This window comes from Dermacentor variabilis, chromosome 3, assembly GCF_050947875.1.
Source record: "Dermacentor variabilis isolate Ectoservices chromosome 3, ASM5094787v1, whole genome shotgun sequence".
In the NCBI taxonomy this organism is placed as follows: Eukaryota; Metazoa; Arthropoda; class Arachnida; order Ixodida; family Ixodidae; genus Dermacentor; species Dermacentor variabilis.
Genome location: NC_134570.1, coordinates 122,991,527 through 123,007,492, shown reverse-complemented (window position 1 = coordinate 123,007,492; position 15,966 = coordinate 122,991,527).

The window sequence follows — 15,966 nt, the reverse complement described above, 5'->3', positions numbered from 1 at the left end:
GGCGAGTTGCCCTGCGGACGGGCCTTTACACGTTTGAGTGTACTAGCCGGCCGACTCCGAAAGGGACCAGGATATGCGGCGTTCGCGTTGTCTGCTTCTCTCCTCGCAGAGTCGCGTAGTTCGGCAGCTCGGAGCGGACTCTCCTTCGCTTGGCCTTTCCACGTTACCGGCCCGTCCACGTTACCGGCACGGAAACTCGCCGCACGCCGTTTGCAATTCGCGGGCTCCCGTGTGACGGCGGTTTTGCTCGCGAACAGCGAGATTTCCTTGCCGTAGAGAGGACGGGCCCGGGACCCATTTGTGCGGCAGCCGTACGGCGAAGCGGCCAATCAGCGACCGAGGAGTGGTCGCTCTGGCATCGACGGCAGCTTCACCGCCTCTGATCGTTCGGCGCCGCCGATATCGTCGCTAGGCCTTTTCCGGTTCACTTCAAAGCTAAAGCTTACGGCGCTTCAGAATGAATCACCGACTCTCACAAGCCGCAATATTTTCTTACCGTTGTTGTCGCTCTTCGCAATAATTATAATAATCGCGACATGCACTTCGAATCGCCACTGGTTGACCTCTGCTGGCAGAGCACGCGTATGCGCGAGCAGACGACGCAGCATAGTTTTACGTCACTATTTTTCGTGGGCCACGTGACCAAGCCATGTTGCGTTTCCTCCTCTGTGACGTCATAGCATCCCCCGGAGCCCAGAAACCGAAACCGAAATCGCTCGGTATAATAATGCTATTATTAAATTATTTATCGGATATATATGAATCCCGCTGTGTGTATCGTGCTCCCTGAAGCATGACGCAACGTTTGAATGAACAAACGCATGAACGAAAATTTTGATGTCTCCACCCCTTTAACCCTCGCGATAACGTAGCGCCGCATGGTGTCGTATAAGGGAAGTGCAACCGACTTCCGGTGTAACTGGTTTCCGGTAGTAGGCCGAGTGCACGTTGGTGGTTGAGTGCCGAGAAATAAACAGTTTTAGTTTAGCGTACGCAACTTATAGCGTACGCTATACGCTATTGTGCAGCGGACGCAAAGCCGCGCACGTGTTTTGCAGCTTTAGTTGGCCAGCGAGATTTTCGGATCTCAGAGGCCATATGCCGTCGTTGCGGCTATTTTCCAACTCTAGCGATAGGTAGCGCCGACATCTCGAATGTTTCTTTCGTTAGGCTTCGACTCGTTCGAAACGAGAATCGATATCAAAAACACCACAAGGGTATCCATAATACTCTGTCGTCGAAGCGGCCTGAGACTAAGCGAAAGCCGTTTACACAATCATTTGCTGCGAACGAAGTGCATTTTACAAAAGCAACGCCAAATTCAATTCGAAGCGGGCAGCCGGGACCGCCGCCACGTTGATGGCTAGTTCCTTCCCATCATTCCTAATGCGACGATCCTGTGTTTATATGCTCCGCGATAGTCGACTCGCGCCCGTAAATCTACCCTCGCCTGGCGCATTAATGCGATGCGACTTCCTAGCGCGTTACTGCTGTTTACATGAATGTGATGCGCTAGAAATGCGATGCGATACGACGCTGTCGCATTCATGTAAACGCGGCCATAGCCAGGCCTTCCATGTGGCATAAGGAAGTTACTGAACTCATTGTATTTCTCAAGCTAAAATACATACAAAAATTGTAAAGTATGATTTACACACAACCTGGAGACATGATAGCGTCGGATTGTAATTGAATATACGAGAAAACAATTTGTCGCGCGAAAACTCAAACCCCTTTTCCAGCATTTCTACCATACATATACTGGCCACGGCGACCGCCATTTGCACGCGCCTGCGCGTGAATATCGGAGTCCACGGAGACGCGCGCCTGTTTTCTTGAAACAGTTCCAGATGGCGTGCGCCTCCGCCGCATTGTGCCCCGCGCAAGAAGCTGTGTTTGGACCAGAAAGCCCGCCTTTGTGCATAGCATTCGCCGCTAGCGTTTCCTGGTAAACATTACGGCTACATACACTGCAGTTGCCGGGAAGCATGAGAAGCAGTCGGGGATCTTTGAGTGCTATCGCGTTCCACTCTTAAAGGCGAAGCTTAAAGGACCCCTCACCAGGTCTGGCCATTTTGAGCTGATAAACGTAGAACATACATTGCGCGAGAGCGATCATGTCTGCAAAGTATTACATTGCTACGCACTGCGGAAAGATCTGGAATTCCAAACCTAATGCTGTTTTTCCTTCTCGCGGTGCCACGCTCCAAGCCGGAGGATGACGTACTCATGTGCCTGCGTCTACGTACTGGTGTCCGCAGTGTGACGTCGCTCGTGGTGACACGCGACTTCGAGAATTATTCAAGACATCTGTTACCTGCGTGATCAGTTGCTTGAATTGAAGTTTAGAGAAATAATAAAGTGCACAAACGGAATGCCTGCATGTATTTTGTTTTACCTCGCACCGAAGCAAGAGAGATGTACTTCCACTTAGTCTGCTTGTTCCCACGCTCGTGCGGTCATGTGCACAGGCACTGAAACTATGCCATTTTCTACCGTGTTCCAGCGCATGATCATGCTCTGCGATCCGTTTGTTCTGCCTCAGTATCCGTGTAGCACTCAATTATACCACTAGTCGACTATGTTTCCCTGTGCACAGCGCGCAAAATCGTGCGCCGCATGAACGAGACAACAGCTCGTGCGCGACGCTGTCAACGAAAGTTCGTAGCGCAAAAAAAAAAGCGAGGAAAAAGAAAAATGAAGGCGGGGCCTGTGACGTATGCGTCACGCAATCCTCGAGGTCTGGTATGGGAGAATGCAGGAAAGGAATTCCACTTGCGGATGCTAGGCGGGGCGAGTGCAGAGAGCGTCTTGCTCGGCAGTGGAGCCTGCCTGCTGAAATCATGGGTTTTCGGCACTGAAATTTTTCTATCTCAGCGATTAATGAGCCGATTTGAAATCTTTATGGGGCAGAACGCTCCCTAGACAGGGTTCATGCGGGTCCTTGAAACCCTTGAAAACCCTTGAATTTGAAAAGATCGTTTTCAAGGCCTTGAAAGTCCTGAAATTTTCGCAGATCCTTGAAAATCCTTGAATTTCCCAAATTTTTATTTTTGATAAACTTCCAGTGATCGTATTTGAGAAAATTTAAACCCTCCTGAATTTCCACTGCGATTTTGTTAAAAATATGGTGTAAGTTTCGTACACAGTCAAGTAAGCACGTGCCTAGCGGACGCTCGTGAACGCCTGGCCAGAATGACACTGACTTGCCCGCCGTTTCCTCTCGCCCATTTCCTGTGCTACTTTCCGGTTGAGTCGAGAAATGCCGGCCACTGTGTGTGCGGTTTGCACGGTCAGTGCCTCCTCTGGCGCAACTGAATTGGGGCATTTTGTGTGTGTTTAGAGCTTGCGTGTGTGGTTGTATTGTCACGTTTTGTGCACGTGTAACACTTATGCATGCGTGTGCGGTTCCATCGTGCCATTTCGTGTGCGTGTAGTGCTCATCTATGTATGTGCGGTTGTATCGCGAGATTTAGTGCACATGTAGCGCTTGGGTGTGCGTGTACAACGGTATCGTGACATTTTGTGCACCTGCAGTGTAGTGTGCGCCAGTAAACGTGCGTGCCAACAATGCCCAGAAAACGCAAATTTCAGCAGTCGTGGCTGAACAACGACAACTACCGAGAGTGGACTGCACAGGACATGTCAAATCCGCACAAGGTAAAATGCAAAGTTTGCTTTAAGTGTTTTGACATCACTGTCATGGGCGGGAGTCAGTACTAAAAAGCCCCCTAAATAGTGCAAAGCATAGAGAGCACATGCAAGCCACCGGGAGTAGCTGCATGATGAGGAGCTTCCTGACGATGTCTGAATGTCAAGCGAATGAACGATAGCCAGGGCCATCGCAGTCGTCAAACTTGATGGATGCATGCAAGAAGCATGAACTTGTGATTGACGCAGAAATTTTTGTGGACATTGAAGGTTATAACATCGCACTATTCATATCATTCATCATCACAGGTGAATGGATCGTTTCAGAGGATGTTTCCAGACAGCGAGGTGGCACAATCTTTCACATGCGGAGAGCAGAAGTGCTCGTATATCGCATGCCATGGTTTGAAGCCATTCTTTCTTTCCTCTCTGCGGCGGGAGATAGAGAAAATAGACTACTATGTTGTCTTGTTTGACGAGTCTCTGAATGAGAATTGCCAGCAAAAGCAAACAGATGTTCATCTAAGGTACTGGGATGCATCACAGTCGGTCACCGTACGTTACTTCACATCTGTGTTTATGGGCCATGCCAGGGCTGAAGATCTGCAAGAAAAACTACTTGGTGCCTTAGAACCACTTCCGTTACATAAAATAGTGCAAGTATCAATAGACTGGCCCAATGTGAATGCCAAGGCATTCAGAGGCCTGCAGGAGCACCTACAGAACTATAAGGTGAGGTGCTTAGACTTGGGCATCTGTAGCTTGCCCACTGTGCATAATGCCTACAAGGCAGGTCTTGCAGCAAGCAAATGGAGCTTGGACATTTTGCTCTCAAGTATGAGCAGTCTGTTTCTTGATGCCCCTGCCCAGAGAGAAGACTTTGTAGCTGTCACTGGATAAACTCTGTTTCTTGTCAAGTTCTGTGCACATCGGTGGATTTAGAACGTCCTGGTGATAGAGCGGGTTCTGCTTCTCTGGCCTGACGTCAAAGAGTATGTGGAAGTGGCAAGAAGCGAGGAAGTGAACCTTCCCAAGTGTGCTTCTTTTCAGAGTGTTTGTGACTTTCACTGTGACCCACTAGTGGTAGCAAACCTCAAGTTTGCTCTTCCTATTGCGATGACCTTCCAGCCATTTTTGACAAACTTTCAGACAGATAAGCCAGTTATGTTCTTTTTGGCAAATGACCTTGGGAATATTGTCAGAAAACTGGTAACAAAGTTTCTCAAGTCTTCTGTTCTCTGTTTATCAGTGGAAATCACTGGCCTCCTGAAGATTGACTTTGAAGATTTAAACAACCATGTGCCACTTGTGAAGTTAGATGTTGGTCACACAGCTAAGCAGCTTTTTAAAAGCCACACAGTAAATGTGAAAGGCGCATTTGCATTTCGCATGCAGTGCAAGGAGTTTCTTCTAAGTGTCACAAAAAAGATCCTGGAGAAGAGCACGCTGCGATATCCCATTGTAAGAGGCCTCTCTTCACTAGAGCCCAGGCAGATGTCATCGAAGCTGGATGAGTGTCTGGAAGGCTTAAAGAAAGTTCTGGATGCACTCATTTCAGCAGAGAGAATCCATGAGCATTCAAGGGATACTGTGCTTGCACACGTAATTGAGCTGCAACAGGAGTGCAAACATGAGTTGCAGCTATTTAAAAGGAGCTCGCATACACTTTACAAATTTTTCTATGAACTTATAAAGGTTGGCTCAGCATATGCCTAGCTTTGGAGGGTTGGAAAACTGCTGCTTACACTTAGTCACGGCCAAGCAAGTGTAGAGAGAGGATTCAGCGTGAATCGCCAGGTGCCTCACATTTCACAGCACATTATCTGTGATGCTGTACACGTAGCAGGTGGCATTTTCAATGTGCCTATCACAAAGGAATTGAGAGCATCTGTGGCTTCTGCGAGGAACCAATACCGTGCCTTTTTGGAAACACACAACAAGCAGGAGTGTGAAGGTGCGAAACAGAGGAAGAAACGCTGCGCTGATGAAGAGATTGAAACTCTCGGAAGGAAGAAAAAGAAACTAGAAGCCGCTGTTGCTTCGGCAGACTCATATGCAGAAAAAGCGGAGGCAACCAGTGACCCGACTTGCAAAATGAAGTTAAACAGCCTAAGGAAGACTGCCAAGAGCAAGCAGCAAGAGATCTTGGACATTGACGTAAAAATTCAGGAGAAGCAAAATGAGGCCACCTAAGGACTGAGGGAGTGTTTGTTGCTTGGTTGATCTTTAGCAAATAAATGTTTGCATCTTCTAACACACTGAAACTGGTCATGCATGTAACTCTGACAAACAGTGATGAATAATGGTAAAAAAAATGAAGTATCGCTGGAGCCATAGTTTTGTCTGAAGACAAGTTTCTTTGTTAAAACTTTGGCTGCAGCGACAATCCCCCTTTTCAGCGGATTCTCGTCATTTCAAGCCTCTGTCTACCCCTGAACATCTGTCTATTTAGATTTCTAACAGAGAATGTGGTCCTTGAAAATCCACACACAGGGCCTTGAAAACCCTTAAATTTTTGTCATATACACCAGCATGAACCCTGCTAGAGCACACGTAACAACGTCCAGCGTATAACCAAAATTTTCTATGGGGCCTGGTGAGGGTCCTTTTAAGCATCCTACAAATTTTGTTATTGTACGTGGTGGCCTTCCCCCCCTCGATACTTTCAACAATGGCTCGACCGAACCTTTCTCTGTGCAAAATGGTCAGTGCTGCTAATCGTGGCTATAGGCGTGGGCCTCATGGACGTATATACCGGGGGGGGGGGTCAAGGGGTGCACTTGCCTTCCCCCCGCTTTCAAAAGTGAGGGGTCAAAGGATGTCGCTTGCCACCCCCTCCCCCCACTTTTGAAAGCACGCACTTTCGGCTGCACACTGGAAAGTCCAAGAAAATGACAGCTGGGGAGGTATTCTGCAGGAATCCACCTAGTGGACTGTCCATTTCGGCCGCAGCTGATTGGCTGGGGCCGCTCATCTCCTCCTCCCTCGTACAGCTGCATCCAATCAGCAGCGGCCAAAATGGACAGTCCACTAGATGGACTCCTGCAGAATACCTCCCCTGAAGCTAAGTTTTCATTGTTAATAGAGTGACTACATAAGTAATGCGTTTCTTACTACCCACCCAAGCTTGAACAGCGAGGATTGTCTTTTGTGCCTTCTTGGACGCCCTGTAGCGGACGACTCACGGGATTGGCCATACGCACTCACGTTCCGGAGAACGCCTGACGTGGGGCAGTTCCTGCCCTAACAAATGTAAGCTTGTGCAACTTGCATCATGCCCAGTTTTTTTTAGATTGCTATTTCCGTATTTGAAAACACAATCAGCTTGGTACATTTAACCTGCATGCGAAGGGGAGGTCTGGATAAAGTTTAATCAGCCACGCCCAATAACTGATGTGCCTTGCGGCATGAAATGTTTGGACTATTTATGCTCTGGCTAGATATAGCCTATGTAGCTTTGCAGTCTCAGTATCTTGTCACCTTCAACCATCTAATCGACGCTTACACGATGAAATTCAACAGTTATACCAGCTTACCGATATAACTGTCGAATTTCATCGTGTAAGCGCGACTTATCGTAGGTATGCTTGTGAAAATTACCTTGGTCGAACGTGCAGAGCCATTTCAATACCAATAGAGCACTGAATTGAATTTTTTTAGAAAGGCATGTGTCACTTCTCACTTTGATGATTGCATTTTCAGGCTGTTTCTAAATAAGAGATACACTATTGTTCCCCGGCAGGAGAAAAACAGAAGATATTTCGTATATTGAAAAAATGAGGGCCACTTTGGTGCCGTGTACCGAAAGGTTTAACTGTGTAGGTGGCTTATGTGGTCTGACAGCAGTTACAGAATAGTCGCTTTCTCCAAATTATTATGCGTTATACACGGAATTTTGTTGTTTTCCTCTGGTATCTACGGTGAAGTATGCAGAGCAAGGTGTTTATATTTATTCGAAGTATGAAACAATGTTCCGAGTAACGAGCGATATGTGTTTATTATGTGTAGGTTCATTGCTGCCTTTGTAGAAAGTTACTAATTGAAATGTTCCAGAGTGTCATACTGCCGCTAATCTAAATGTTTCGTAGATTCCTAAAAACACAGCACGAGAGACGGTTGATATTCCGTGAAAAGAGAATTTTAAACGCCTTGCTCTGCGAAACTGACTTTCCTGCTTTAAGTTCAAGTGTTGCAGATAATTACTAAACCTCAGTTTTTCCATGTGTTTTCTTGAACCATACGAGATTCGTAGCTTGTTTCTGTGGCCTCCTCGGTGAGCTAAGCAAGGTATATCGTTTGTATCTGGGGAAAATTAAGGGCATCGTGTGGCCAATGTGTAGGCGGTGTTCCAAACCGGCGGGTTAAATGCGCATTTTCCGGTAGAATACACATGCAAGTGGTCCATAGCATTATTAGTTTGTTTTATGAGTGGTGCAAAACTTGGACAGCTGCACTGGCTAATTACAACTACAACTGAGGTCAAAATTTGTGAACATAACGGGAACAATACGCCAACTCTGTGTGATGGTAAATGCGTGTTGATCAAATCGAGCGTTAAAAAAATGTAAGCAATTATTCTAAAGTATGAAGCTGCTGTTATTGGCTACGTTTCATGATGTGCCAGGAGAACTGTGTGGTTCAGATATTTTGTTCTTTTAGGGCAACATTTCAAGTGCAATGTTTTGCGTAGTGTTAACTTTTCTGGCTTATTTAGAAGCCTTAAGAATTATTATTGAACCCACAGCTTTGTACTTTTTCATGCGTGGTATATTAGTTTAGCATGGTGCCCTCACTGAAGTAATGGAGGCAGGTTCGTTATGTTTGTAATGGGCGATGTGTAGGTAAAGTTCAAAATAGATGGCTAATTGGTGCTTCACAATAAATTACATATGCAAGCACTCTAGAGTGTTATGTGCATGTCTAACGAGCAGGGAAGAGTTGAGCCTGCTGCTCTGGCAGTAGTATAAAAGCCAGCAAGACTAAATTTAGTGAGAATTGCTGGTACGCCGTGAAAACTCACTCTGCGAAGTTAAGTATGATTGGATCAAGCACAGCCTTTGAAAAAAAAATCTTATTCAAGTGTTAGAGTGTGTGATATGGCCGCTATGAGCTATGCTTCCCAGTGTTCTGACATAGCTATAAGTTACAACAGGTTTATATTTTGTCGAAAGCGTGCGGGGGACATGATAACTGCAATTAAGTCATTCAAATAACTTTATTGAGCGCCCTGCCATTTGGTGGCCTGGGCCTCGACCCCGCCCAGGTTTCTACCAAGGGTGGATGGCCCTTGGCGGCTTCGTCGGTTCGCTGGACGGCCCAGAGTTGGTGCTGCAGGTCCGAGCTTAGTAACACAGACTCCCAGCGCGCGCGGAGGCTATCGCTGTTTGAGGCTGCATCACCGTCGTTGTGTATTATAGCCGTACATTCCCATAGCATATGTTCCAGGGTGGCTCTAGAGTTGCAATGTCTGCACTTGTCAGTCGTGTATAAATTATAAATCTGGGTTTATTGGGTGCATGATAGCTGGACTCGGATACGATCTGGTCTGTAACTACCGCCGTTCGACAGACTGATTTTTGTTTACTTTTGGGTGCGGCAGCAGGAATGTGCGCCTCTGCAATCTATGGTGGTGTGTAATTTCGTGAAATCTGGTTTATCGATCTTCCCACTCGTCAGTAGTCGGTGAGGTGGGGCTAATTGAGACTTGGTCCGTAAGTTCTCGAGCCATGTGGTGCGCCGCCTCATTGCAACCGTCTGATGGTGTGTGAGCGGGTGTCCAGGTGAGATGGACACTTTTGTCGTTGTTATTAGGTAATTTTGGGAGCCGTAGTGCCTCTTGGGAGATTCGACCGTTGGCAAAGTTTCGTATCGCCATCTGGGTATCACTGATGATTATGCCCGCTTGTGTTTGTGCTATGGCTAACGTGACAGCTATTTCTTCTGCAGTTTCTGCGCATAACGTGTTGAATGTAGCGCTCGTTGTGCATTTTCTCTCGCAATTTATGTAGGCGCGCTTGTGTCTGTATCTAGCTGCGTCTACAAATGTGGTGTCCTTGCTGTTACCAAATTTCTTCTGTATATTGCGTGCTCTGTTTTCCCGTTTACCCTGATAGTGGGTGGGATGCATATTCTTGGAAATTGGAGGGACGGTTATCATGTCTCTGACGTGTCTGAGCATATCTACTTTCATGCCATGTTGGATATAATATCCTATACCTAGGCGATCCAATATTTGCCTACCTGTTTTTGTTTTGGACAGGCATTCGTATTGTGCTATGCATTGTGCCTTGATTAGCTATTGTATTGTGAAGACCTAGCTGCAGTAGTCTATCGTTTCTGGTCGTGACGGAGAGTCCGATTGCTTGCTTGTAGATTTTTCTGATTAAGCAGTCTAATTTCTATTTTTCTGATGAGTAACATCGTAGGTACGAGCCGCGTCTACTATTCTGCTTATTACGAACGCTTGGACTAGTCTAAGCAGATTGCCTTCTTTCATTCCACTATGTTTTTGGCTATTCGTTTATGTAGCCGCACGATTTGAGATGCTATATTGTCTAATTTGCGTAGGGTCTCTCCATTGTGATGGAGATGGAGATGAGTGATGAGGACCAATACTCTTGTGTTGTCAACCTTGGGTATGGGCGTACCATGTGCCATAGTTAGGTGAATTTCCAGATTGTTTCGTTCCTCGTAGTTGCGTGGTTTTCAGCCACATCGCGATGGTACATAAATGAGGAGCTCAGATTTATCTGCCGAACAGAGTGCTTGCATATGCCAGTCCACTTCCTGCTAGGTATTGTTCAAGTGCTTCTATATTGCACGTTGTATTGTGTTTTCAACCCCTCCATCATTACCATCGCTCACCCAGAGGGCGATATCGTCAGCATAGATGGTATGATTGAGGCCATCGATTTCCTGTAGCTTTGCGGTAATCCGATCAGAGCCAGATTAAACAGTATCGGTGATAATAGTGAACCTTGAGGCGTACCTGCGCTTCCGATGGGTAGTTCTTTGGAGTTAAGGTCTCCCATCTTAATGTGTGCTTTTCTGTTATAAGGAAGTCTCGTGTATAACTGTATAGTAGCTGGCCTAGGCGTAGCTCATTTATTCTGTTTATTATTGCTTCGTAAGTAACACTGTCAAAAGCTTTCTTAAGGTCCAATTCTAGGATAGCCTTAGTGTTCCGATTTATGTTATCTATAATTTGATGCTTAAGTTGGAGCATTGCATCCTGTGTAGACAAATTTCTCCGGAAGCCCAACATTGTAGGCGAAAGAACATCGTTAACCTCGAGATAGTTGGTCAGTCTCATTAGGACAACGTGCTCCATGAGTTTGCCCACACAGGACGTGAGTGAAATGGGTCTCAGGTTCTCCAACTGTAGCCGCTTGCCTAGTTTAAGTATTAGAATAATCGGGGCCGTTTTCCATAGTCGTGGTAATGTACCGGATTGCCAGCATTCGTTTATGTACTTGGTAAGTTGTTCTAGAGAGGCTTCATCGAGATTTCGGATCGTCTTGTTTGTTATTCCGTGTAGACCCGGCACTGATGTAGTGTTAAGCTTTTGTAGAGCTGCTCTCAATTCCGCTTTGCTAATCTCTCCGTCTTTCGCCAATCTCTTCGCTTCACTAATCTCTTTGGCCATACCTGGCCCTTGTGCCATAAAACCTTATATACCATCTATCTCTTCGTCTAATTGTCTGTTTTTGGTGCCTGTCTAATCTGGGTGAATTGTTGGTCTCTTGAGGAGATGGAAAACTCAGACACAACAGGACGCTCCGACGCAGGCTAGCCTGGCTTAACAGAGATATAGAAGCATACGCACAACAGCTCTGTAACCAATAATGGGATGCAACATGCACCAATATGGATAATCAGTTAAGATTATCCAGAACGTGGAAATTTCTCGGATAACTGCAATGTGACAAAATTTTTACCTTCCTGGTTCAGTTAGAAGTGTAGCAAATAATTACTGAGCCGTCGTTGCTTTTCCCCCTATTTTAAGGCGTCATAACAAGTTCCGGTTGGGTTTAGCGTTGCCCTCGATGAACTAAACAAGTCATATTGTTTATAACTGGCGAAAATAAAGGGCGCATTATAAGCAATATGTAAGTAAATTGTAAAGACAGGGAACTAATGGCATTTGCTCTAAATTACGCATGCAAGCGATCCGGAGCTTTATGAATATGTCTTGCGAACAGAGAACTTATGTCCCGTTGTCCTGGGATCACTGTGAACTCAAGCGATATCACATCCAGCGAAAATTGATTTGGGGGGGAGGGTCAGGGAGGGAGGGCACCATGGCAAATATTATGGCGAAGTAACGTGTGTTAACGAATTACTGGCTTTTAAAAAATTCACAAGAAGTGCTCCAAAGCATTACTTGCACGCAATGTTTCAAACGGAACAGTCATACATACATACATACATACATACATACATACATACATACATACATACATACATACATACATACATACATGCATGCATATATATATATATGTATATATATATATATATATATATATATATATATATATATATATATATATATATATATATATATATATATATATATATACGGGCAACCTTTTAAATTGTACAATGTCGTTACAAGAAACTCTTTTATTACAACTGCTCGAAAGAAACAGCTTCGCTGGAAATCAGATTGCAGTTCTCCCAAGGTTGCACAAATCTGCTGACTTTTTTGTGAATATTTAAAGTAATATATGTTGACTGTACTTTGTTGGGTATAACCTCGACAATGCTATTACTTAAATTAGTGATATATTTATGCTGTAGACGTAAACACCAAGTACAATTATTTGTGAAATTATTAAAATTGTTTGTAGCAAATGCGTATTATGTGCACTGTGCTGGTGCTACTGGGCGGAATCCGGGACCTCTGTGAGACACTCATTAGAGAGTTTCAGCTTGTCCAGTATTCGGGTAAACACAGGCTGACTGGGCATTGCGGCGGAGGGGCGGAGGAGTAAATGTGAGCGTCTCGCGTGGTGCAATCACCTGGTGGCGCAGAGCTCAACAGACAAACGCAGCTAATATTGCAGTAACCAAGTGTATTTTACTTTGCTGCGGGTGTAAACTTTTTGCAGCTGTACGATTACACATCTGCTGAAAATTTACACCAGCAGCGAAGTAGAAGACGCTTGGTTACTGCAATATTAGCTGTTTTTGTCTGGTTGAGCTTTGCGCCACCAGCTGGCTGCACCATGCAGGCCGCTCACATTTAGTCCTCCGCCCAGCCCAGTCCGCCTGCGTTTACCCGAATACCGGAGAAGCTAAAGCTCTCTATTGTCTTATGTCCCTCTGTCATCTTGAGATTTTATATAGTTGCAAGAAATAAATGCAAATTCAAATAATTTCTGGGGCCTCCATGGTTCACCATGTGTGATTGATAAACAGGCCTATGTCTGTTAAATATAACTGACCTACGCATTTCCAGGCTCCTTCACTTATTGTAATAGTAATTAGCAACACACACACAGATATATATATATATATATATATATATATATATATATATATATATATATAATCATAAGAAGGCCAGCAAGGACAAGAGGGGAAATTACTTGAACTTACTAATTGAATTAACGAAATGATAAATTAATCGTAATGAAAGTGGAAGAAAAAGCAATTTACTGCATGTGGCGAAGGATCCCACGCCTTCGCATTACCCGTGAGATGGTCTTGCCAATTGAGCTACCACAGCGCCATTTTCCCATCTAGTTTCTTGGGTATTTATGTTTTGCTGCTAGAACTAATCCTGGGAGTTCTAGCCAGCACCACCGCTCACAACCCTTGGCGGCAGATGTGGAACATCCTTCCTGCCGCTGGCGCCACGAGTATGTGATTTTTTTGGGTGAAAGCAACTGGTCAATAAACCCACACATGCCACCTGAAGGCATTAATGTTGCCGGATTCGAGGCCCTTGTTATGGAATGAACGAGAACGTAAATACCCAAGAAAGTAGATGGGACATTGTACAGTTTCATGTGCACCCACTGTCTAAGCAACTTATTCATAAAGAATTTGACAAAGAAACACGTACAGGAAGGAATGCAAGCAAGAGAATACTGCTTGCGTGTCACTGTATTCTCTGCAGATAAAAAAACAGGAGTAAATGAAGGCATTATGATTGAAGTGGTAAGTGCCACTAAATGACATGATGAATATGCGTATATGCACACATAAAAAGTTTATTATATGAGTTTGTTTCAACGCTTGCCATCTGTCAATAGCTGATGTCCGCTTGGTTGTTTACCAATATATAGTGCCGTCTTAGAATGAGAGAAAGAGAGTGAGAGATAAAACACCTTTACTGAAAAGTCCCTGCTGGATTCGAAAGGGGAACGGAGGGGCCGGGAGGCTACTCCTGTAAAGCTTCCCTTTCCGTCAGACGCAGGCCTGGCCTTGAACCGTAGCGGCGTCCTCTGCCAGCCGGACAGCCCAGAGCTGGTGTTCTGAACATTCGCTGAGCAATATAGCTCCCCACTGCTCAAGGGTTTTTATTTTAGCATTGGGGTTTATGATGTGTCTGGTATCAATTGAAGCTTATGGGCACGCCCGTTTAATGTGACGAAAGTCTGCACATGGTGTATTGTACATCTTACAGTGTGATAAATATGCTTCCGGGTGTATTCGGTGCATGAGTAGTGGTGCAGGGAAGGTGCTCGTTTGTAGAAGCCTCCACCTAGTTGCTGGCTGTTTGTTTAATGATTTGCCAAGAGGAGGTTATTCGTAGCGAGTATTTTGATAGTATTCGAGGATTTCTCTGTAAGTAGTCATTCGATCTCCCATTTGTTTGTACTGGGAGGCTGTTCTTTCTTGGTCTGGTTCTGGGGGTCGTAGTTCTCAAGCACACACCAAGCATATCGAATTCTCATTGGGGCACATCTTACTCGCAGAAGAACTGTTCGACTCATCTGGACGCCAGGCCACGCAGGGGTAATTGCTATTTCATTTCATTTCATTTATTTTCACCTTAAAGGCCCGGAGGCATTACATAAGGGAGGGCTTTAATCCTTGTGACAATGATAGAACAAATGTACAGAACAGTAAAGAAACAACAATAAACAAAAACAAGCCAGGAACAATTGTGAAAAAAGGGGAACATCGTGTTAGAGTAAAGTTAGGTGGGATCGGTAATTAAGCAATGTGGTTATATAACATTTCGCGGAACCTTTTACGGTCCGTGCATGACACGATATCTTCTGGGAGATGGTTCCAATGGGTTATTGCGTCGGGGAAGAATTATTAAGTGTTCATAGCAGATTATCGAGTGTTAACGTTTGCTATGGGACGACTTTGGCTTAAGCGAGAGGATATACGTAAGGGTGTATTTAATAGGGAATAATTCCTGGAGTGTGGATGGTAATAAAAGGTGTGAAGCAAGCAGAGACGAGAAATGATCCGGCAGAAAGCAAGCGATGGTAGTTCAAGTGTACATTTTAGTGTGGTTATGCTGGTTTCATGAGAGTAATCTTAAGCTATAAACCGAGCAGCGCGATCTTGTATTGCTTCTATGTCATAGGTAAGATATGATTGGGAAGGGTGCCAGATGACGCATATTCTAACTGCGGATGTACAAATGTTAGATATGCTAGCTTTTTTATTTCTGGTGATGCGGCTTTCCGGTTGCGTTTTAAATATCCGAGGGTACGTGAAGCATTAAAACAGATGATGTCAGTATGACTTGCCTATGATAGTGTCGATGTCATGTGAACGCCGAGATATTTGTAAGACGAGGCATGATTGATAGGAGCTGAATTTATTGTGTAGGTGTGGCTGGTTAAGCTGTGGTTGCGGGTGAATGACAGAGCTTTGCATTTAGTGAGGTTAAGCGGCATGAACCCCTTCTCGCACCATACTGTGATGGAATTGAGATCCTTACGCATGACCAACTTACGCATGAGGTCCCCATGGATGATTCCTTGCGCTTTCTAGATCTCAGGCTGAGCCTTGCTAACAAACATGTGTGCTGGCGCTTCGAACCGAGAAGTAAGAAGCCACTCTTGCCCTTTAACTCCGCACACTCAAAACTCGTTAAAGGAGGTATTATAAAGTTATGTCTCGTTAACAGCCTCAATAAATCGTGCCCACACCAGATGCAACATAGTCTTGCTGCTCAGGTTGATCGCCTTTCTTGGGTTGGTCACCCTTTGTCCTTAATTTCAGCCATAGCGGAACAGCTTCTGAGGCGCACAAAACGTGATGACCCCGCTCAATCAGGGAACCAGCGGGCTGAAAGACGCAGGTTTGCAGTGCTGCCATATGTGCATGATGTATCCCATA